The sequence below is a fragment of the Phocoena sinus genome, chromosome 2 (assembly GCF_008692025.1).
Source record: "Phocoena sinus isolate mPhoSin1 chromosome 2, mPhoSin1.pri, whole genome shotgun sequence".
Taxonomy (NCBI): Eukaryota; Metazoa; Chordata; class Mammalia; order Artiodactyla; family Phocoenidae; genus Phocoena; species Phocoena sinus.
In genome coordinates this window covers 75,584,611-75,608,767 of record NC_045764.1, presented here as the reverse complement: position 1 = coordinate 75,608,767, position 24,157 = coordinate 75,584,611, and the positions used below count along the sequence as shown (strand labels likewise).

The 24,157-nt window shown below is 44.3% G+C and overlaps 1 protein-coding gene and 1 pseudogene across 3 annotated transcripts in view; both read right to left on the bottom strand.

Moving 5' to 3' along the window:
- Nucleotides 1-24,157, bottom strand: part of MYO1E (myosin IE) — a 204,334-nt gene that overhangs the window by 145,527 nt on the left and 34,650 nt on the right. The window lies entirely within an intron of this gene.
- On the bottom strand, nucleotides 939-7,940 carry LOC116749822 (annotated as a pseudogene).

Genomic DNA, 24,157 nt, shown 5'->3' with positions numbered 1-24,157 from the left:
AAAAAGGTCATTCAATAATAATTTAATTCAAACGAAACCTTTCCTTAGTGAAACCAAAAATATCATCAGCACTAAACTGCCCCAGGAACTCCCTGACAGATTGGATAAGCCTTGAGTCACAATCTTCTTGCACTGACTTGTCTCTCTTCCTCCCTTACCATCAGCTCCTGGGCAGACAGGAGGCTGAACGGTGGGAGCACCTGCGCATTGCTCCCCAGCGTCTGTGCTTCCCTTCCTTGAGTGACACAATCTCTGGCTTTTGGTTTGGGCACACAGCTACTCACAATAAAGAATTCATTCCCAGATTCTTGTGCGTCTAGGTGTGGCCAGGTGACGGAAGTGGAAGGGGTGTGTGCAAGTCTTAGGATGCGTCATAAAGAAGGGAGGGGGCGTGACCCCCTTACCCGCCTTGCTCCAAATTGGTAGGTGGTGGCCATAGCCCAGAAGGACCAGTGCCACACGCTGGGGGTGGCAGAGCAGAAATGGAAGGGAGCCTGCACCCCACAACTGCAGGGCTCCACACCAACCCTGCACTGTCTACATCCAGAATGTTAAATGGGAGAGAAATAAACACTCACACCTGTAACAAACAATAAAGCCCACTTGTAACTGCATCTGCATAGTCTCGGGTGGGACTGTTTTCCCCCCATTTAAATGTAATAAAATTAAACTTAATTCCAGAAGTTCTTCTAGAGCGCCAGGCTACAGAATCTGTTTATAATAATGGTGTATATTGGTATGCATTTTTTGTTGTTGCTATGCTTACTAATTATTTTCTGAGTGTATTTATGGCTTACCTAATTACACAGTATATTTCTAATTTTTACCTTTTTGTCTCACTCCCAATAAACCAGAGACCTTTGATAGGGGCATAAAAGATACTGCACAAATATCTGTTTTTTTGGTTGTTTTTTTTTTTTTTTTTTTTTTTTGCAGTACGCGGGCCTCTCACTGCTGTGGCCTCTCTCGTTGCGGAGCACAGGCTCCGGACGCGCAGGCTCAGCGGCCATGGCTCACGGGCCCAGCCTCTCCGCGGCATGTGGGATATTCCCGGACCGGGGCACGAACCCGCGTCCCCCGCATCGGCAGGCGGACTCTCAACCACTGCGCCACCAGGGAAGCCCCAAATATCTGTTTTAATGAATCTTTAAAGACTCTGTCATGTAATCTTATTTTGACTTCTACTACTTCATCTATTCACTTCTCATCCTCCTGGGAGATATTCACATTTATGGAGGGACGAAAATATATATACCTCGGTGAAACTGCAAACTGCTATGCAACTGCTCCCCAGGTTGGCAAAACCTCAAATATTAAATTTGTGAGTGGCAAGATTTTAAATATATAAAAATGCCTTTGCTTGTAAAAGGCCTCAAAGGACTGTTTTCACTATTGATTCATCATATCCCTCACATTTGTAAGACCATTTGCAATTTAGAAAGTGCTTTCATACTCATCATCTCACAGTCCTCACAGGCAGGCTGGATATTAGTAATTTACGTGTAACAAACAAGGAGCTAGAAGTTCTGAGAGGGTGAGTTACTTGCTGAAGAAGCCATCCATCCAAAAATCCCTGTGGATGGCCCTTTGGGTTACGAGCAACGTGGCAGTAAGCTTTCTGGTAACCGTATCTATGCACCTTGAGCTAACACCTCTGTGGGAGGGATTCTGACACAGGACCTCTGATCAGGGATTTGGGGATGGGATGTGAGCAAGTAGAAGGGCACTGGGGAAGCAATGCTGTCAGGGAAACACAGGAGAGCACAGAGACAGATGGCTGAAGGGGCAGGCCTGACTAGATCAACGTTCCCAGTTTTATGTAGCTGGAAATGTAGGCCACTGCTTTCTAACTGCAGAGTGAAACTAAGTCCAAGTGGACGCTGCCCAGGGGCGCTGCCGGGATGACCTGGGTGGTGGCCGCGCTCCAGCACCTTGGGTAGCACTTGAGCCTGGTTAGCCAACCAGATCCGCCAGCAACTGCATTAATACCTTGGGTGCCAGAAGGATGAGGCTCTGCGGAGTTGTTTTCTATTGGAAGAACAAGCAGGTAACAGCAGCTGGGACTGACCACAGTGGGAAAGGGACAGAGATAGCGGCAGACTCTGTCTTTCAAATTCGATCTACGTTCATCCCGATTATAATTCTGACATCTCCTTCTCGCCTTCACCCTCAGGGTTTGCTTCGATTACTCCCAAACCCCCCTAATCTAGCCCTTCGGATGGCAATGCAATTTATCGTTGATTTCAGTGAGTTTAAAACAAACCCTCTACAGGAATTTGTTTATAATTTCTCTATTTTTTAATTTATTTACGTTTTATTTCCAGTGGGATAGAATGGCAGAGCTTTGGCCCCAAGACTCAGAAAACCTGGAAGAAGAAAGAGAAAGGAGATGGAAAAGGAGGGGAAAGGGAATTAATATGTATTGTGCACCAGCTCTGAGCCGGGCACTGTACACACATTGTCTGATGTTCATCCTCACAATGATCCTACAAGAACGGGGTTGTTGGTTCACTGCTGATGAGAAAACGGAGCTTTGGGAAGTTGAGTGTCTTGTGCAAACAGTAACCCCCACTCCCAGAAAAAAACCCAAAAGGACTGAAATTCAGTTCTTCTTCCCTGTCACGGGATTTTCCATTGTTCCAAGGTTGTGAAAACCAAATCAGATAATAGATGCAAAAGCCAGCTACTAAAGGGTTAAGAGGACATTATGAGGGTGATGCCAGGACCTGGCAGCTTATGTTCACAAAGAACATGTGAGTGTCCCTCGAGGTCAGCCAGTGGCCCAGTCTCAGACCTGAATGAAGGGCCTGGAGGGCTGGGTCAGAAGTCCACTTAGGGCTTCCCTGGTGGCGCAGTGGTTAAGAATCCGCCTGCCAAGGCAGGAGACACGGGTTCGAGCCCTGGTCTGGGAGGATCCCACATGCCACGGAACAACTAAACCCGTGCGCCACAACTACCGAGCCTGCGCTCTAGAGCCCACGAGCCACAACTACTGAGCCCGCGTGCCGCAACTGCTGAAGCCCGCGCACCTAGACCCCGTGCTCAGCAACAAGAGAAGCCACTGCTATGAGAAGCCTGCGCACCACAACAGAGAGTAGCCCCCGCTCAGTGCAACTGGAGAAAGCCCGCACGCAGCAACGAAGACCCAATGCAGCCAAAAATAAAAATAAATAAATTAAAAAAAAAGAAGTCCACTTAGGTGAGTGGATGCCATGCCCTGAGACAACTACACACCATTTAGAGGAACCTTCTCAGAAGGCTGTGGGCCAAAATGTTCTTTTTTCCCCATTTTTCCTTTAAAAATATCTTTAATCCCCATGGATTTCCAAGGTTGCTCTTCACTTTCTTCCATATCATTTCCAGTTTATTACTCTCCTTTCCAGCACAATAAAGCATCTTTTGAGTTAACTGATGAGAGACAAAGAAAGAAAAACTTGTCTCTAAGGCCTTGTTTATCTTCCCCCCCAAAATAACACATACATATATAATACACAGATAAGTATTACATCCCTGTGCACACACACTGACTCTCACATCTTCCAACAGGCTGATAACAAGCCTCGAGTCCCTCCTCCCCCGACATCCAATCCTACTGGTTCTACCTCAGACCCGTTCCTCCACTCTGCCCACTGCTGTCTATTCTCACAGCCACAACTTACTCGAGGTCTCACTATTTCTCACCTGCAAGAGCACCCTAACTGCTCTTTTCGGTCAGTTCCCCACCTGCTGCTGCTTCGTCCTGTGCACCCACCCTGCACGATTACTTAAGTGAGCTGTTGGTATTACTGGAGATGGTAGCCGTTTCCTAACCCTCCCCAAGAGCACATTACACAGGTGAGTTAAGTAGTGGGCCCATTACAGCAGCAAGCCCACTGCTTCCTTGAGCCCTAAAGCAATAAGGTGTAGCAAATAAGTGTCTGCTGTGGGTTGAACTGTGTCCTCCTCCAAAAACAGGGTACGTTCAAGTCCTAACCCCCAGTACTTGTAATGTGACCTGACTTGGAAAAAGGGGTTTTGTAGATGTTATCAAGTTAAAAGGAGGTCACTAGGTGGGACTTAATCCAGTATGAGTGATGTCCTTATAAGAAGAGGAGAAGAGACAGACACAGCGAGAAGGCCATGTGACGACAGAGGCAGAGATTGGAGTGAAGGAACAGATCCTCCCCTAGAGCCTTCAGGGAGAGCGTGATCTGACCAAATTTGGATTCTCGCCTCCGAAAGTGGGAGAGTAAGCTTCTGTTGTCTTAGGCCACCCAGTTTTTGAGAATCTGTTACAGCAGCCCTAGGAAACTAAAACAGTATCTAAAGAAAGGTAGGAAGAGTTGACCATCAAGGAAGAAGCCTTCAAACCAAAACAACTCTACTTCACAAGTTTGCCTCTGCTAGTTTCTCACCTTCGCCGTAAGAAGCCAGGGGCCTCCACATTATGGTTCCAAAGAACAAAACTGATTACCTCATTCCCTTTTTTGTTAAAACACCCCTCCATTTTCTATATGACAAACTCCAAGCCCCTAATAGCCACGTAAAGCCTTCAGAATCTGGTCCCAACCCATTTCTCCAGCACATCACCAACATCCCCTCCTCTCGACAATTCTCCTTGCAGGCTGACCTCCAGCCATCGCACTGCCCTGGAGTCCAGGGACTGATTCTCATGCACAGTCGACAACAGGCACAGTGATGACAACTGTCCTGGGTGTCCACCAGCCGGAACCAGCCCGTAACATCCTTTCTCTGAAGACCGAAGTCCAGGCAGTGCTGAATCAGGCAGAAGGATCTGTGGCTTTGAGGACAGAAGTCACAGGGGTTACCATACCAGAAGCAAAATTGGGTGGGTTTATCAGGTGGTATCAGTGGGCCGTATAGGCAGCATTCTATTTCCTCTCTGAATTCACGTTGAGCGGTCACCAATCAGTGAGTTACCGAGTCACCTACAATGTGCTTAGCCCTTCCGTGCAAGGACACACGGAAGAGGGTATGAGGCACAGTCGCGTTCACTCATCAAGTGTGTTCGGTCTCGATGGGGAAAGGACTAACGTGCAACATGCTCGTGACGCAGGCAGCAGAGTCAATCCTGGGGCTTATTCCAGAAACCGGAAGAGTTCAGAGAAGGGCAGTGACAAGTGTGAAGCGCAGTAGTCAGGAAAGAGTAGGTGAAGGAATGGGAACTGAGGCTGGGCCTGGCAGATGCACAGGACTTGGTTGGCCAATCGGAGGAGGGGGGCTTTCCAGGGACAACACACATAAGGCACGGAAGCAGAAGAAGCAAGTCATCACTACTGCCAGGGACACCTAGTGCTCAAAGCACCATTCTTTTTTTTTTTTTTAAAGATACATTTTACCTTTGGAATTATTAATTGATCTGTAAGATGCTACCGTGATGCTTTTATTTTTTTTTTATTTATGTATTTTTTTGGCTGTACTGCGATGCTTGCGGGATCTTAGTTCCCTAACCAGGGATCAAACCCAGGCCCTCGACAGTGAAAGGGCCAAGTCCTAACCACTGGACCACCAAGGAATTCCCCAAAGCACCATTTTCCCTCCCATTGGCTGTCAAATAACCCTTTATTGTTTTTCTTTGCAGTTCTTAACTAGCTGGGCATTCCACTGCACCACTGTTGATGTCATCTATGATGTCATGAGGGTGGCGGCCATGGACACTGCAGCCCACAGACTGGGTGGTCCCCAGGATCTCTTTAATGGTGAGAGTTCTCTAGCTAAAGATCGATGCCGCATCTGTCAGGCAATGTTGATAATCTCATCAAAAGTGATGTTTCCACTGTGTTTTTCTGCTTCTTTTTGTCTCTTGACGGTTCCTTGAGGGCTTTGATGATCAGGGCAGAGGCAGAAGATACCACCTCAATCTGGGCCTGTCTGTTCTGAATTGTCAGCTTCCCTGTAATCCTCATATCCTTCCAATCACCAGCTGCCTTGGCGATATCACCAACGTTTTTTTGGAGACAGACCCAGGGGGCTGATCTTGGGGGCCAGGGCAGACGTGGCACCAACTTCCCCACCAGTGCACCTCAGCTACACGACTTTGATCTCACTGGGGTCAAACTTAGGTGGCACGGTAGAGACAGCTGGTGTCGGATGAACCCGGATTCGGGACGACCAAAGAAAGTCAAAGCACCATTCTTGATTAGTTTAGTTCACAGAAAGAGCCTCCAGACAGCAACATCGGCAACACCTGGATACTTATTAGAAATCAAAGTCCTGGCGTCACCCCAGACCTACTGAATGAGATGCTCTGGGGGTGAGAGTGGGACCAGCAATTGGTGTTTTTATGAATTCTCCAAGTGATGCTGATGCAGGCTAAAGTTTTTGAGAACCACTGCTCTAAGGAGAAGACATGTTACAAATAAGCTTATAATATCTATTCCTACTGAAGAAACTTTCAAATCACCTCTAACTGGAATTCATTTCATTCTTGATATAAGCTAAATGGTGGTCCAGCAACACGTACCCAGCGCCAAGGCAGAGACAGTGTGTGCACACGTGAGTGTGTGTGTACACACAGACCAAGTCAGTTGTCTGTCGGGAAGTTACTGTTAATATAACATCTGAGAAAGATCTAAAAAAATTAATTATTTAAGGAAACAACACAGGACTGATGTGACAGTCCTATGGGACAGGAAATTTTATATACTGAAGGTAAAGAAAGTGATTTGACCGTGGTTACTTAGGACCCAGAAATAATAATAGGAATATACTAGATACAACTGCTTCCCTTGTCATCCCACCATCCTTCTGTGATCATCTGGTGATCAGTTCTCTTATTTCCATACACTGGAGGTGAGATCTGCACACGCTTTTGTGTTTTAACCTTCTGTACTTGAGGGCCGCTGTCAACTCCCTATTTTCACCACTGCTGCCAAGTGGAGATTGGGTTTGTTTTGATTTGTGTTGGGTCTACAGCTCCTCGTTAAGTCAACTAGGACTCCGTGTCTGGGCAGGGCACTCAAGAAGAGAAAAATAGAAGGAATCAAAGTGAATGGTAGGGAGGGAAGGAGGGGGAAGTTCCCTGGAAGTCTAAAAGTAGGAAGCAAGGATGGTATTTTTGGCTTGGAACTTTCTGTACCACATGAAATTATGAGAATGACTTAATTGTTTCTGTGCATTTGAAACCGGAGAGATCATAATGGCTGGGTTACACCCAGACGGACTGGAACAGGACTTAGACAGGGTGGCCTCCTGCCAACGAAACCTGCTCTGCAGACATGAGTGACTGAGTCGTTCATGTTTTCAGGGTTGAGCTGTCTGCTGACCGCTGGCTTTGCTCTTCTCCCTCAATCTCCCCGGAGTAGACAGGGTGCTGTGTTACAGAGGGCTGCTATTTCAGGGGTAACCGGAGGGGCAGTGGGCTCCAGAAAGCCTGGGTTCTATCTAGTGGTTTTGTGCACTGAGGCAACTACATTTACTTCTGTTTCCTCATTTGCTGAATTAGAAGGGCAAACTATGTGCCTTGGCTATTTCATAGAACGCTGGAGGAGAGAATAAAATGAGGGAATAGGTACAAAGAACATCCTTTGCAAAGTTAAGATTGTTATGCTATTGAGAGTTACTCCTGGACTCTTTTTTTTTTTTACCTTTTTTTAAACATCTTTATTGGGGTACAATTGCTTTACAATGGTGTGTCAGTCTCTGCTCTATAACAAAGTGAATCAGTTATACATATACATATGTTCCCATATCTCTTCCCTCTTGCGCCTCCCTCCCTCCCACCCTCCCTATCCCACGCCTCCAGGCGGTCACAAAGCACCAAGCTGATATCCCTGTGCTATGCCGCTGCTTCCCACTAGCTATCTACCTGACGTTTGATAGTGTATATATGCCTGGACTCTCTCTTGTTTTCACGTAGCATCTTTTGTAACCCTCTTCTTACGATGGACACCTATTGGGTTGCCTGTCCTGCTCCCTTTTCTGCAGGAGGTGGCAGTCATGATGGTCAATGCCACCTTGCCACCTGACCACAGGAAGAGACCCCTGAGCCAAGTGAGACCAGTCAGATTCTCATGCCCAGAAATTGACAACAGAGACGCTTAGAGGTGGAGCTGCCATTGGCTCAGGCTCATTACACAAACCCAGTAGCTCTCATGAGGCCATTTCACTCCCCAGCGGGCACTGGGCAACCTCTGGATTCATTTTTGGTTGTCACACTGAGGAAGGGGTACTATTGGCATGTAGTGGATGGAGCCCGGGGATGCTGCTAAACATTCCCCAACATGCAGGACAGCCCCTCACAACAAAGAATCATCTGGTCCAAAATATCAGCAGTATCAAGGACGAGAAACCCTGCACCAGAGGGGTGACTGCAAGGCAAATGCCTACAGGGTCCAGGCAGATAATAAAGGGCTGATGCAGGCAGTGGGGAAGCTGAGCTGACTGGAGCATCTGAAGAAGAGGGCAGCCCCTATGCCGCTCCAGCCAAATGTCACCCCAGGAAATGAGGACTCAAGGTTGCCGGAACCGATGTATCTAGTGAAGCTGGAAATTCAGATTTTCACGTGAAATCTGATTTTTACACTCTGCTGTATTTTTTTTTTTTTTATTGTATGGACCAAATAAACACATCTTCAGGTCCCATGGAGGCTAGGGGTCAGCAGTTTGTAACCTCTGACCTGAAGGAAGATCCAAAGTCTCCCTCACAACTCCGTGAAGCTATATAGCTCCTCCCCTTACTTCCTTGGATGTTGTAAGGAAGCCCAGGATGTTACACGTATCCCCGCAAAGCTTTAACTAGTACACACCCCTGCACCTCTCTCTCCCTCCCTCACTTCTGCTACATTTTTGACCTGGTGCCATTTCCACCCAGAGAAGAATTTACATCTCTCAGGGTTGAAAGGAAGCTTAGGAAAAAATCTAGTCCTGACCTGCCAAGAAAAATATTTGGCCAGTTACTTAAGCTCTTCATGCCTCAGTTTCCTCATCGGTCAAAGGCCGATGATAATGAAACTTCGTTGGCTGTTAGGAAGATTGAATGACTTCATAGATCACCTCAACCTCCTTGAATCCTTTGCCTTTGGAAATAATGCTCCAAGGCTACTGTTGCTGTTAATAAAAATAATAAAACTAGCACACCTTAGGTCAAGAATACATTTGTCTGAGGCTTAGCATAAAAACTCACACAGGGTGGAACTTGAGCATGAAATCACACTTCCCCAGGACAAATAAGCCATGTCTCATCAGTTCCTGAGACATTCTTGGAACACTGTGTGGACCCTAAAGAATATTTTTTTATGTTGACGCATGGAGGACCAACAAGTCCTAGGGTGATCTGGCTTATGGTGATTCTGAGAAGCGGCAAGAACACAAGAGGGAAAGTGAGCAAAGAGAGGGCAGCAACCTATCTAACCTGCACTTGCAAAAAAGGGAAAAACAAAAGTATACAAGAAATTCGTGGGCTAGAGTGCAACAGTCTCTCACTATCTGAAGAATTTAGTGAATGCAGGTTTATGGCAAATCTAACTTGTCACAGGGCTGTGGCATTCCTTGTAGCAGCCAAGTCATTGTGGCCTGAATTCTTTCCAAGGCTACTTGACCCTCATAAAAATCCTTGACAGTGCAGTGGGTACCATTTTTTCCCTCTGCCTGTGAAAAGGTTGCTTGACAGCACCCATTACAAAGAGAACAGGGTCTGCTCTCCAGACTGGAGGCCAAAATGTTAATTAACTTATACCTGAGTCTGCCAAAAAAAAAAAAAATGTGGGTAGTACTCTCTCTTTCCAGCAGTATTAGAGAAAGAAAGAAAGAAATGGAATGGAAGTGAATAAACTCCACAAAGAATTCTGATGTTAAGACCAAATGATTACATATGCTTTTTCACACTTGTCCGTCCTACTTTATTTCTGATCACTTTCTACCAAATAAACTGGTCTTTCAATGACGAAGTTCATTTCATCATGTGTAGATCGGATACCGGTTCTATGGCCTTCCGTTGCACATTTCACAAAGGATTTATGAGTTTTTCTGGATTCATTATTTCTATGAAAGCACTGTGCTATGTAAGTAAGGTATCATACAAAGCAAATAATGCATATTAAAAATTGAAACTATGGGCTTCCCTGGTGGCGCAGCGGTTGGGCGTCCGCCTGCCAATGCAGGGGACACGGGTTCGTGCCCCGGTCCGGGAGGATCCCACATGCCGCGGAGCGGCTGGGCCCATGAGCCATGGCCGCTGAGCCCGCATGTCCGCAGCCTGTGCTCCGCAACGGCAGAGGCCACAACAGTGAGAGGCCCGCGTAATGAAAAAAAAAAAAAAAAGAAACTATACTAGAAAAATAAATCTGGATTCAGTTCAAGCACTTGTGAAAGTTGATATTAAGAGATCGCTCATATATGCTGATAACTAACTTCCCATGACTTTGTCAATAGCAAAGCCCCCCAGATAACCTCAGTAGCCCGAGAGTATTCTACAGCATTGAGTTGCGTTCTTGCTAGGAGTGGTTTCCTCCACAGGCAGAGAAGAAAGTGCATCTGATATTTGCAATTTGGAAACGTCAAAAGGGGCATTATACTTTCCAATCTTGCTCACCATCCATCTATTCAATAAATATTTATTGAGTACCTATTATGTGCCAGACACTTTGCTATGAGTTGGGAGATGGAGATGAACAAGACAGGTACTTTTCTCATCCTCTTGGGACTTACAGTCCAATGAGGCATAAAGACAGACTAACAAGCAATTCTAATAGTTTGATAAGAGTCATGTATGGTAAGACATATTCTTCTCATCTTCCTCCCTAAAGAAACCTGGAAGGAGGGGGATGAGAGAATTTAATCTGATATGAATCATGTAAACAGTCCAGGTTCTTGGGGCGAACTCTAAACTCGCCATCTCCAAGGTAAACCAACAGAGGAAATAATTTGTGAAGAGAGCAGCCACACAGACCTTCAAGAGAAGGGGAGACAGAAGCGAGGGACAGCTTTGGGAAAACAAATTGTCTGGCTTGTAAGGAGCCTAGGAGTACAAAAGAAGAGTCATGAGAGAAGTGCCAGGAAAGAAAGCTGGTGGGACATCAGGGAAGGCCTGGGACAACCGGCGTCAGGGACCTTCCCAAGTCCTGTACGTGCGTAACTAATTCAATCTTTATGATAACTCTGTGAGGTAGGTAACATTATCATCACTCCCATTCTACAAATGAAGAAACTCGGAGGCAGAGGTCACAAAATTTGTCCAAGGTTAACTGTTAGTAAGTCCTGGAGCCAGGATTCAAGCACACCCAGCCTGGCCCGAGAACCTCTGTTCCACGTTCCACGTGTGCTGAAGACTTTAGACATGCCTTAGTAGGAACTGGGAAGTCACAGAGGGTTCTTAAGCAAGGTACTATGTAACTAAAGCACTGATTCAGGAATTCATGTAGTCACTGAACATGGAATGAAATGGGGAGAGGTGGGGGAGGGTAACTGGCATTTAATGAATGCCTCAGGTGTACCCAGACCTCCTCAGACTTATAATATTATCGAATTACGCAACCATCACTCTGGAAGAGACAGGTTCCCATTTACTGATACTAGACCTAAGTCTCAAAATGCCCATTCACTCCAATAGTGGTGGAATCAGATTTTGAACTCAAGTGAGGCTACCATGAAAGTCCCTGTTGTTACAACCACACTGTCCTACAAAGCTGAGGCAAGGAAACCAGGTGGTCGATTTTTATAATTGTCAAAATGAGTGGTTGTGAGAATTAGAGGAAGGGGTGGGTAGAAAACTTAATAACTAATTAGACACTGAAATCAAGGGAAAGACTGAAGAAAAAAAAAAAGGAAATGACATCAGTATTTCAGGATTCTGAGACTGGAACACTCGTGGTGCCATTCACAGAAATGAAGGAATTAAAAGTAGTAATATGTTTTCGCTTTACTCCAGTTTGGGAGGTAGGGGATAGAAGAAGGAGCTGACCAGAAGAGTGACTGAGAATACTAACACTTATTGAGCACTTACTATTTACCAGGCACTGTACAACGGGAGTTACATGCACCAACTAATTTCTCACAAAACTCTGAGATAAAGTGCTGTGAGAAGTAAATTAGTTTATTATCCCCATTTTAAAGACGAGAAAAATTAGTAAGTTACCCAAGATCACGCAGTAAACTGTAGAGCTGAACTTGCAACTGAACTTGAAATAAACCCATAAATTAACTTCATGTCTGACATTAACTGGATACTTCCTATAAATCTCAGAGGAGCTAGAAGACATTATAATGGGTTAGAAAGACTTTCATGGCTGGGTAAATCTAGAGAAGTAGAACCAGCATGAATGGATAAATGTCACACACAAAAAATAAATTTTAGCTTGAACATCAAGTTTCTGTGGTAACCTGTATTTATTCTCATTTCAAAAGAAAATAAATGGATTAAGTAAAATTCCTTTAAAAGAGAAAAAAAAAAGAAACACAATTGCCCTGACATTTCTAATAAGTTTAGCTGTTCAGAAATAAGCAGGCTCCCTTCTGAGACATCATATATTCAAGAACACAGTCAGAAATTGTCAGAAGGATTTCTGGACAAGGGAAAGCTGGAACATAAGAGCACCAAGATAGATCTCTCTTAACGTCCTGCCTTTTTTCCTTCACTGGTCACTTCTCAATGTTACCCTTCTTCCTGGATGACGCTACTGGACTCCTCTGAGAAAAGGTGGCCTTAATGCCAGCTTTATAGCTTAAGAAACTGTCACAGTGAAGCTGTATTTCTTTAAATCTTCTGTTAAAAAATATTTATTTATTTATTCTGGCTGTGCTGGGTCTTAGTTGCGGCACACGGGATCTTCGTTGGGGCATGTGGTGTCTCAGTTGCAGCATGTGGGCTTTCAGTGGCAGCATGCATGCGGGATCTAGTTCCCCGATCAGGGATCGAACCCAGGCCCCCTGCATTGGGAGTGTGATGTCTTACTCACTGGACCACCAGGGAAGTCCCAGTGAAGCTGTATCAATCCCTACAAATGGTTTTGACAACTGCGACCTTACGAGCTATTTTTTAGTTTTGAAAAGTGAAATTAAAAGAAAAAAGAAACCCACAGCACTTTTAGACATAAAAGCCCAAGCTTTTTGTGGTTAAACAATCCCGACCATTTGAGAGAACAGTCAAATGTTTTTCAAGTTCAAAGTGCTTACCTAGCATGGCTTATAAGGAAGCCAAGAGAGCCGGTGATGGGCTGAAAGGAAAGTGTCCTGCTTACCTGGCTATTTTAACAACCTAAGTGGCTCTGTCAGAACGAAACTGAAATCTAATCAAGTCCTGACCCTGATTTTATTGATTCTAAGAAGCACATTGGTGGGGAGGGGGGAGCAGGGGAAGCACAATGTTTTGTTTTTGTATTTTAACACAGCTGAAATCAGACTGTATCTTACAACTGATGACATGTCTCTTTTTACTTAACAGCATTTTTCTTTCCTAGATATACATTTTAAATGGTGCGTCTTAAAAATCAATGGCAACAGGGGCTTCCCTGGTGGCGCAGTGGTTAAGAATCCGCCTGCCAATGCAGGGGACATGGGTTCGAGCCCTGGTCCGGGAAGATCCCACATGCCATGAAGCAACTAAGCCCGTGCGCCACAACTACTGAGCCTGCGCTCTAGAGCCCGTGAGCCACAACTACTGAACCCGCGTGCCAAGAGCCTGTGCTCCGCAACCAGAGAAGCCACCGCAATGAGAAGCCTGTGTGCCACAACGAAGACCCAACACGGCTAAAAAATAAATAAATAAATAGTTGTTTTAAAAAAAAGAAAAAATATCAACGGCAACAGAAAATGGAAGTACGGTTGACAGAAAAGAAACATCAGTTTTTTAAAAAAATAAACAGATGGAGATTTAGTTTTGATGAAATGTCATTTCTGAACACGATACATAAACAGTTTCAATATGAGAATTTAAATTCCTACTGAAGAATTAAGGGTGAAAAAAGAAATAAAAAAGAATTAATGGTGATATGGCGCAGGGCTGTGTGCACTGCAGCAGCACTGGTGTGGGCTGTGGGCCCTAGGTGGGGAGGGGGCCTCGAGGTTAAGGGAAAGTAGCAGACTTGGGGTCTGGCTGGCCTACAAGAGCATCTGGGGGTTGTCACCTTCTATTATTACTAAAGCTTTCAGGGCTCTGCTGTTCCGAGTTCGGAGCTACAAAGAGCCTTCTGTGTGCTCACAGAGACTTCTCTGACCCCAGGACCCCCTCCTTGCTGCCTGGAGACAGAGGAAACTTCCAAAAGCAGGATGAAAACAGAATCCTAGAGACATCTGAGGTTCAAGACCTAAAGAGGAGGGGGAGGGAATCTCCCCTTGTCTCACCTGTACATTTGCATGAAGTGGGGCATCCTTCCACGTAGCCTCGGTCCTAGAGGGCAGGACCCACTTTGGCCACAAATTATAAATAGAAGAAGGCTTAGATGGGAGATGGTGAGGTAACTAGATTTTCTGAGGTCAAAGAACATGGCACAAAGTCAGACAAGTACATATATCTATGGGGACAACGAGGCAGAGTATCGAACTACTAGAAAACCCAGTCTTTACCAAGCAGTGTTCCTAGTCTGTGGACACACAAAAGGCAAGTGTTGGCCAAATCAGTTAAATCCTGAGTCGTATAAGACAGAATAGTTTGTTTTAGAAAATCAGGCTGTCTTGTTTTGGGAATTGGGCAGATTTGGGGGTGGGGGGGCGGTCAGGAGAGTTGGAGAATCTGGGTTGGTTCAAGGTGAGAAAAGTGGGGGAAGGAGCATCTCAGAGATGCTGACACACAGAGCTCCCCAAGTTCAAGGTGAATGTTCTTCTCCCTGAATCCCAGGTAGGAGAGAGCTGTGTCCTGTCTGTTTATTCCTATCTGAGTACCTCACACAGAGCAGAGCCTCAGAATTACTGGTTGAATGAATGCCCAAGTGCTACACCTACTTTGGTCAGACTGTTGAGTAAACTTTTGGAGTAAGGAGGAGTCTTATGTCCTAAACATGTTACAAGAGTCCTAAGGGCCTTACTTCTATCAGGGAGTAAAGAAGGCCTTGAGGAGAATCTCAACTGCAAGTTACAAATTTAAAATAATAGTTGAATTTGTTTTTATTTTTAGCATTCTAAGGCTTTTTGCAAAGATATGACTTTAACCTGGGGAACTATCTTCCCTTCAGCAGGGTTTCACAATCTAAACTCATTCAATTTTTCTTTTCTATTAGGGGAGGAAAAAAATCTCCAAATTACATAACCAGGGATTTTGTGGAAATGATCGAAGCTTGACAGAAGGCCTTAAATTCCTGTAGTGAGTCCCAGTCAGCAGGGTGTGAGATCAGCTGACCAGCACACAGCTCCGAGATAAATTGTTAGTGGAGATGATTTACCATTTCAACTCAGGATTTCCTAGAGTATGATGGTGCGATCTAATAATACATCCTTTAGAAAGTAAGAACTGGGATCTCCCTGGCGGTCCAGCGGTTAAGACTCTGCACTTCCAATGCAGGGGACGCGGGTTCGAACCCTGGTCAGGGAACTAAGATCCCACATGCCATGTGGCACAGGCAAAAAAAACAAAACAAAACACTAAAATGTACATGTCCAATCACTTTGTAAGCTTTTTAAAATGAAAGCATATTAATAGTCATTTTAAAAAGTAATCTAGCATTTCCTCCTCATTTTTGGTAAATTAATTCAATTAGTTAAAATTAAACAAGTATTTGCTTCTTAAACAGATCAAGGCTGGGAAAAAGCTGCTGAGTGTGGAAGCTTGGTGTCTGTTTTCACTGCATCTGTCGTGACCCTATATTAGCTTAGGCAGGTCTTTGGACTCTGAGTATCTGGCCTTGATCTTCTCGCGTGTCAAATGGGGGACATGGATTGACCCTCACAGCCCTTTCCAGCCCTGACCTCTGTGACCAGGGCTGTCCAGCGAATCAGAATGTGGAGGCATCAAGAACCTTCTCAAAGCACAACAATTAGAACTTTCAAAGTAATGGGAAGAAAAGAGGCATCACGCATTCTAAATGGTTTTGGATACTTTAAAGACCAAACTCTAATCAAACTCAAAGGTTTGGTTCCTCTTCTACTGGGTACATTTTTTTCATTATCAAGTGCTTATATGGAAAAAAGAAAAACCCAGACAGCTATGTATTTCTCTCAATACACAAATAATTCTCACTTCCTCTGGAAAACTGCACAGTAAGATTAGTTGGGTGGTCAGCCTGAACCCACCTTCCAATTTAAAATCACAAGATGTTTTTCAAGGTCACATCAACTGGTGATATCTGTTGGTTTTTAAATAATGCTCTGACTCCTACACAATGGGTTTACATTTTTACGGTTTTATCTTTCTGGTTTTGTCTGTGGACCTTGCTTTTGTGTTAAAATATGCACTGCTGGGAATTCCCTACTGGTCCAGTGGTTAGGACTCGGCTCTTTCACTGCCGAGGACTTGGGTTCAATCCCTGGTCAGGGAACTAAGATCCTGCAAGCCACATGGCGTGGCCAAGAAAAAAACAAACAAAAAAACTGATCAATAATAAGAAAAATTTGCATTGCTACTTGCAATCTTTATAGCTATGCTTTCATTAAAGATGTGATCGCTACATAAATTCCTCCCTTCGTCAGTAAAGTAGAAAGGACACTGGAAAATGACTCAAAAGCATCCAGTTCAGAGTCCAACTCTTACTGGTTGAGTGGCCCAGATCCCATCCACCACCCAGAGGAGTAAAAACGGTTTGTAAAACAGGAACTACCATGGCCATGATGGTGTCGTCTCCCTTTTGGGGGGAAGCTATTTTCCCACTTGACTCTTATCATGGAGCACACCGCTCTAAGCAGGAATCCCCATTCTGGTCCTCCACCTTGTAGGGGACAAGGCTCTGCCACTTGTCCCCATGCACCCAATACAAGTGCAGTCCCAGGTCACCGCTCGGCACTGCTAAACCCAATGCCTGTTTACCTATGCTATTTTGTACATTTTTTTAAGGAAAGCTAGTCTAAATACTACTTTATATATTGGCACATTGTAAGCATTATATAAATATTTGCATTTATCTACCTTAAAAACAGTACAGGGCTTCCCTGGTGGCGCAGTGGTTAAGAATCTGCCTGCCAGTGCAGAGGACATGGGTTCGAGCCCTGGTCCGGGAAGATCCCACATGCTGCGGAGCAACTAAGCCCGTGCGCCACAACTACTGAGCCTGTGCTCTAGAGCCTGCGAGCCACAACTACACAGCCCGTGTGCCACAACTACTGAAGCCCGCAGGCCTAGAGCCCGTGCTCCACAACAAGAGAAGCCACTGCAATGAGAAGAAGCCCGCGCACCACAATGAAGAGTAGTCCCCCCTCGCCGCAGCTAGAGAAAGCCCGTGTACAGCAACAAAGACCCAACTCAGCCAAAAAATAAATGAATTTATTAAAAACCCCCAAAAAACAGTACACTCTGTGGAGAGTTCAGGAGGGCAAGTATGGAGGCAGAGAGACCAATTAGGAATATTCTATACCATTCTAGGTGAGAAATGGTGGTCTATGAATTAGGGTGGCAGCTATGGAGTGATACAGAGCTGTCAGATTTGCTGTCTCTTTATAAGTAGAAGACGTGTTGATGTTTGGATGTCGGGGGTGAGGGAAAGAGTGAAGTCAGGGAAAAGCTGGGTTGGGCTGCCATTTCCAGATACATCCTGGGCCAGCGAGCAAAGGAATATTAGCCACAGGGACACCCCCTTCCCCGTCCCTCCCCAGCACTATGGGAGCTGTCTCGACAGAGAAGGAGGTGGGCCCAAGAGTACGGGTAGGATTGCGGGAGCTCACCCCTTGCTGAAAGGAGACAGAGGAGAAGGCAAAGCCTCCCGGAGGTTCCTACCTCTGAAGGAGATGGAGAGGGGTGGTGGGGCTCAGGTGCTGGTGGGCTGGTACCAGCAGGAGCAGCTGCGATGGTGACAGTTCTAATTCTAGCGCACTACACCCAGCGGGCACAGGGCCAGGTGACAGAGGTAGCAACAGACAGGGTGAGAGAAAGTTCACCCATGGGTGTTAACCAGGCACCTAAAGGCCTTGTGGAATTCGGCCTTTGCTCAAACCAAAGATAAGAAGTAGGAGCAGAGCGGTGCATTTTCTTGCATTGGGGAAGTGGCTTCAACTTGGATCGTGGCTACTTCCCAGAGTGTGGCGTGGAAGAGAGATTCTGTGGGAGGGAAGAGAACTTGATCCCATTCCCAGACTCAAACCGTCAAGACTTTAAGCTCTGGAGCGCACCTGCATTGGGTTGGCGACTGACCAGACACTGAACCAAAGGAGTGTCGGGAAGGGTGTCAGAAACTTCATTTTACAACCTCTGTGAACCCCCAGATGTGGTGCTGTTTTTGGTATGTCTCCAATCCACAGAATATGAAGTAGCATTATGGTTAGTATCTTATGAAGACAGATCATGGGAATCGAAAGGAAACACACACATTTCAGCTGTCCAGAGATCAGCCTGATCAAAACACAGATGTTTTGAACCATGTGGAGAGGAAATCTGACCACTTGACAAACCTTCTCAACATGGCTGTTCCCTGGGGAAAGGACTTCGCTAGACCTCCATACATTGGGCAATCCACAATGGACTCCAGTATGGAGTTTACAGCGCCTACAGGGTTAAGCAGTTAGGGTATGTGAATATCCAAGAAATGCGGAAAGGAGTAGATACCGGGGTTGTTTATGACTGTCTACTCTCAAAACAAAGGCAGAGCTATAGTACCCACTTCAATTCTGTAAGAGGGCACTATTATTACAGATGAAGAAACTAGCTCAGAGAGATTAAGCAACTTTGCACATAATTAACCAGGGCAGATTAGGATCTGAACCCAGCACTGCTGACACCACAGCTGCTTCATAAAGGTTCCTGTCATCAGCAGACGGTAAGGAGGGACTCAAAATGAAATGTGAGTCTGAGGCTAACATAAGTAATAATAAGTACGAGAATACTATCAATAATGACTGCAATAAGTAACATTTACTGAGTGCTCAGTATTCATTTATTTATCAAATATTTATTGAGCTCCTACTGTGTGCCACGCACTGCTATGGGCACAGGAATACAGCTTCCCCAAGGAGCTTCCTCCACATTCCAGTGGAGGAAACCTCATGCCAGGTCCCACAAGTTATTCCTTTTCACCCTCAAGCAACACTGTGATGTACATACTGTCATAACCTCCATTCACAATGAGGGAACCAGAGAGGTTAAGTGACTTACCCACTGTTCCAAAGCTAGAAAGTGATGTGGAGCCAGGGGCAGAGCTCCCTAGAATCTTAGGACCAACCCAGTTCATTAGATGTCCCAACAGCAAACCTAAACGTGCACTATTGGAAGAAAATGGAGCAAAGAATATAAATATCTGGGGTAGCTCCAAACCAAAAGAGATTTTGACATCTGTTCAAAAGAGCTGCAGAAACACTTTGAAGGACATTCTAGGATGTCTGCAAATCAGAGGGAGGAGGAAGCCCACCCAAACTTTCCCACAATTTAGTGTTCCTTCCAAGTTCATGGCCTCACATGACTCAATATGGAAAATGCCAGTTGTCAAACACTCGGCAGGCCTCCTTCCTTATAACCCAGGCTTTTTGATTCTCTCTTAAGGTCTTTAAAAGAGCAAACCACAGCCATTCCCACTTCCCAGAACGCTCTACTGATTACAGCGTGAGATCAAATCCAGCACAGACAGGGAGGACGGGCATTTCAAACATTTAACACTGGAACGCAGATTAATAATTTACTAATGACTCTAAACAAATATTGTTCATGGTGGGGAAAAAACCCTCCCATTTAAACGGGAACTTGGTCAGAATACCTCAGTACTTTTAAAAAGAAAACTGTAAAATAACCGTCTTAGAATTCAATATTTATTAATGCTGATGGTTCGTTTTTGAAGAATTAATCACTCCCAGCTTCAATGTTCTGCTTCAGCAGAAAGTTCACTTTATTCTGCATGCGGATTCCTGTGCTCTCTGCCCAAATAAATTAATACATATGCCAAAGTCTGGGGCTGCGATCAATGAAAAACCACAGTAAATTCCTAAGCAGTAATAGATATTCCACATGGCTTGAAATGGTTGAAGGAGAATTTTTTTTTAAGGTTAAGAATCAAAGTACTGTCATTGAAGATTTTACAGATTAAGCAGCGGTGGCTTCTTTCTCAAGGTATCTGATGTTGACTCCAAGGATCATTTAAAGTGAACCTCCCTCCTGCAGCCCTTCCTTGCTCTCCCTTTTACAAGTTTCTCACTGAACAGCATATAGCTGGCATTAGGTCCATGGCGTTAAGTTAAAATGACAATGCACTGTGAAATCTGCTAGACTAAGCGTGTCGAAAAGTAAATACTTGAGAAAGTATCTGAGAAAAAGTAAGTACTTGAAAAAAGTAAAGATTCCTAAGGTCTGTGGCCAGGCCTTAGACTATTTCAATCTACAGTGGACCCCTGAACAACTCGGAGGTTGGGGTGCTGACCCCTGCACAGTCAAGAATCCACATCTAACTTCTGACTCCCCCAAAACTTAACTGGGAATAGCCTGCTGTTGAGTGGAAGCCTTACCTGTAATATAAACAGATTAACACTGGCTACAAAATTACTACAGTAGTACAGCTTGTTCTACATTTAATTTTGTGCAGTTATGATTGAATAAGGCATCTTTTTTACCTTTCTCTCAAGTGCAAATGGCACCACGTATGGTCTGTAAGTGTCTGTGTGCGTAAGTTTTGATAAATTTTAACTTTTTATAATAGATTTGTGTACATTTTACTGAAATAAATGATAAAATAGACTAGTATTTACATATATTTTATGCCTTCATGACATACCTTTTTCTTAATTTTTTCAATATTTGTGGGCTGTGTGGCTAATCTGCAAATTTTTTCAAATTGTCAAACATCTCCAAAAAAGTTTCCAGTATATGTATTGAAACTACATGTATTTCACGTATAAGTGAAACCATGCAGTTCAAACCTGTGTTGTTCAAGGGTCAAATATACAGTGTAAAGAACTAAATATTGTGATAACACAGCCTTTTGTAGGTAAATTCCTAAACGAACTTTGAAAAATCTATCTTTGGGCTTCCCTGGTGGCGCAGTGGTTGAGAGTCCGCCTGCCGATGCAGGGGACACGGGTTCGTGTACCGGTCCGCGAAGATCCCACATGCCACGGAGCGGCTGGGCCCGTGAGCCATGGCCGCTGAGCCTGCGCGTCCGGAGCCTGTGATCCGCAACGGGAGAGGCCACGACGGTGAGAGGCCCGCGTACCGCAAAAAAAAAAAAAAAAAAAAATCTATCTTCAATTCAACTTTAGGGTATTTACAAATTAATACCCCAAATTAATAAATGCGTTCATTTAATATTATAAGTGCATCTGTCCTATCTTTATGGGAATGATGTAGAACAGGGGTCAGCAAACTACAGCCTGTGGGTCAAATGGCCCACTGCTTGTTTTTGTAAATAAAGTTTTATTAGAACACAGCCACACACATTCATGTATGTATTCTCTATGGCTGATTTCATTACAATGGCAGAGCTGAGAAGCTGTGACAGAGGCAGTATGGTCCACTAAGATATTTACTAGCTGGCTCTTTACGGAAGTTTGTTGACTGATGTAGAAGGACAAACTGAAGAAAATGCCAAAAGGTATGAGTGCATCCTTGCATAGTCCACCGTTGTGTTCACTATATTGGGGAAGCACTGTGAGGAGACTGAAATATCTGGAGAAGTGGCAAGCCTTTTACATCACAACCACCTTTCTTTTCATACTCCAATCTACAACTAATAGAAGCACATTCCTGAGCTAAAGGAAGAACACTGATATGCGTAATTAGAAGTCAGCAACATGTCAGAACGTTTTAGAACCCAGTAATCGCCCCATGTTTTAGGAAGAGATGGAGGAGGTGGTACAATATACACAAATGGCAAGAAAAAGATGGAACAGACTTCCTCTTCGTTGGATCGCAATCAATTTGATTGTCAATGTCAGCACCAAGTTGTTTCTTAATGGGAAACTGTAGAGACACATCATTCCCCTATCCCCTAAACACTGAACTGAAAAGAAATTTGAGTCCCCAATTATCAACACATCATATTTTTCACAATCTGAAATTTAGATGTCAATAGCACATCCCTAAAAAATTTAAATAATCCTGTTAGAGCTATATCTGGTGGTCATTTTCATCTTGATGAGTTATTTTAATCCAAATGCTTTCCTCTTTACATGTAGCTAGTTCCAGATTTACAACTCTAATTTTACAGCCTGATTTCACTAGTTGCAGCTCCATTTTATTACTGAAGGATAGGGGTGATGCTCAAAAGAGGTGGAAGGAAACACAAAGGCTAATTTTAAAGTAAGGATAAAACAGGGCTAATTCACATGTAACGAAGCTAAAAGCTTCTCTTTCTAAGCCCTTGATAAAAAACTGACTTATGAATACAAATTAATTTAAAATTAAAAAGTGCCCAACAATTTTGCGGTACTTAAGCTTTTACCTCCTTTACCATTTTGAGCCCTCAAACAACCCTGTGACTGGAAGTAGACATTATTTCCATTTTGCAGACGAGGAACTGTGTTCTCAGACAGGTTAAATCAACTGCCTCAAAGTCACGGGTAAAGAATTCAAAGTCTCCTAATTGCTTCTACTTCTGCTGTGAGACAGAGTGTGTGATAGGATTACAATGTCCAAGAATGCAGCTAATTTAGTGGAAAGGAATTCTGGGCTTTTCTATAGCTCTTACAAACACATTTACCACACTTAAAAGTAAACTCAAGGGGTTTCCCTGGTGGCGCAGTGGTTAAGACTCCGCGCTCCCAATACAGGGGGCCCGGTTTCAATCCCTGGTCAGGGAACTAGATCCCACACGCATGCCGCAACTAAGAGTTCACATGCCACAACTAAGGAGCCTGCAAGCCACAACTAAGGAGCCCCCCTGCTGCAACTAAGATCCAGCACAACCAAATAAATAAATTTGGGGGGGGGGGAAGAAAAGTAAACTCAATATTCCCATTATGACTCACAGTTAGACCCGAGTGAGTGAGCACATTGATCCAGGACTGCTATTATTTGGTCGTCACTGGGGAGGTGATGTTCATCCTCATTAGGATACAGATGGACCTGAACGGCACCAGTAGTCTAGTTACAGGTATTTCTAGCTGTAGTAGTCCCTGTCCTGTAAATCCACAGCAGAACTGTCATTATCCCGTCTAATGATGAAGCCACATAAACTAAACTGCCCCATCACTTATGTTTTACCACAGAATGGAAGAGATTTCAGGAATTGACTTTGTCGGCATTCTACTGAATGCAGCCAATTTGATTGTCAAGAGTAGCTCCATATTATTCTTTAATCGGGTATTTCCCATTATGTAGACAAACCTAACCATATCTCTCTACCCACCTCAGTTGTACCCTAAAAAGGAGCTAAGTTGGGCAGAGATATGAGTCCCCATTTCTTCCTCCCTTTCCATGATGACTTGGTGGTCTTCTTTATCTGGACTGGCCATACATACTGACCTCAACAACCTAAGTACAAATCTACAAAGAAATGTCACATTTCTTTTAAATTCCGAAATCCTCTTTTCCTATTCCACACCTTGCCTTACAAGTTTCTGCTTTAACGATCCAGTTGCATCACTATCTCCTTTCTAATACAGCGCATCCGTGTACCAATTTTCTACACTAAGACTTCCTGCTACCACCTCCACCCCACCACACACATTAGACCAACTGCCCATTGGTGGCGTGTCCTTCTTCCTCTGAGCAATCTGGTCTCCCACTTCCTTCTAGAGGTACTCTCTTCTTGCCTTAATGTCAGCCTCTAGTTTTCTTACTTTTTTTTTTTTCTTTATTCCTATAATGTTAGTAGCTGAAAGCTGAACCGCAAGAATGAGTTCAGTAAATACCTTTTGAGCTTCCACTGTGTATCTAAGTAAACACTTTGGAACCAGTATATCCTCATAGGAAAGGGTTACTTTTTCTTCCTCCAAAACCCCCTGGATATATGCCTAGGGTAATGCGGAAGAGTATAAAAGGTAAGAGACTTCCTGGCTCAAGAGATCAATTCTGTATAGTGGAGAATATAAAATAGAAGGACTCTCTTGTCCTCAAAATTTTTGTGAGCTTACGAGCAGTTACTTTTTAGTTACTTGTAATTATCCTCCAATAAGTCCAAAATGTTACCTTATTTTCATAACTCTGTACTAGTTTATGCCCATGGTG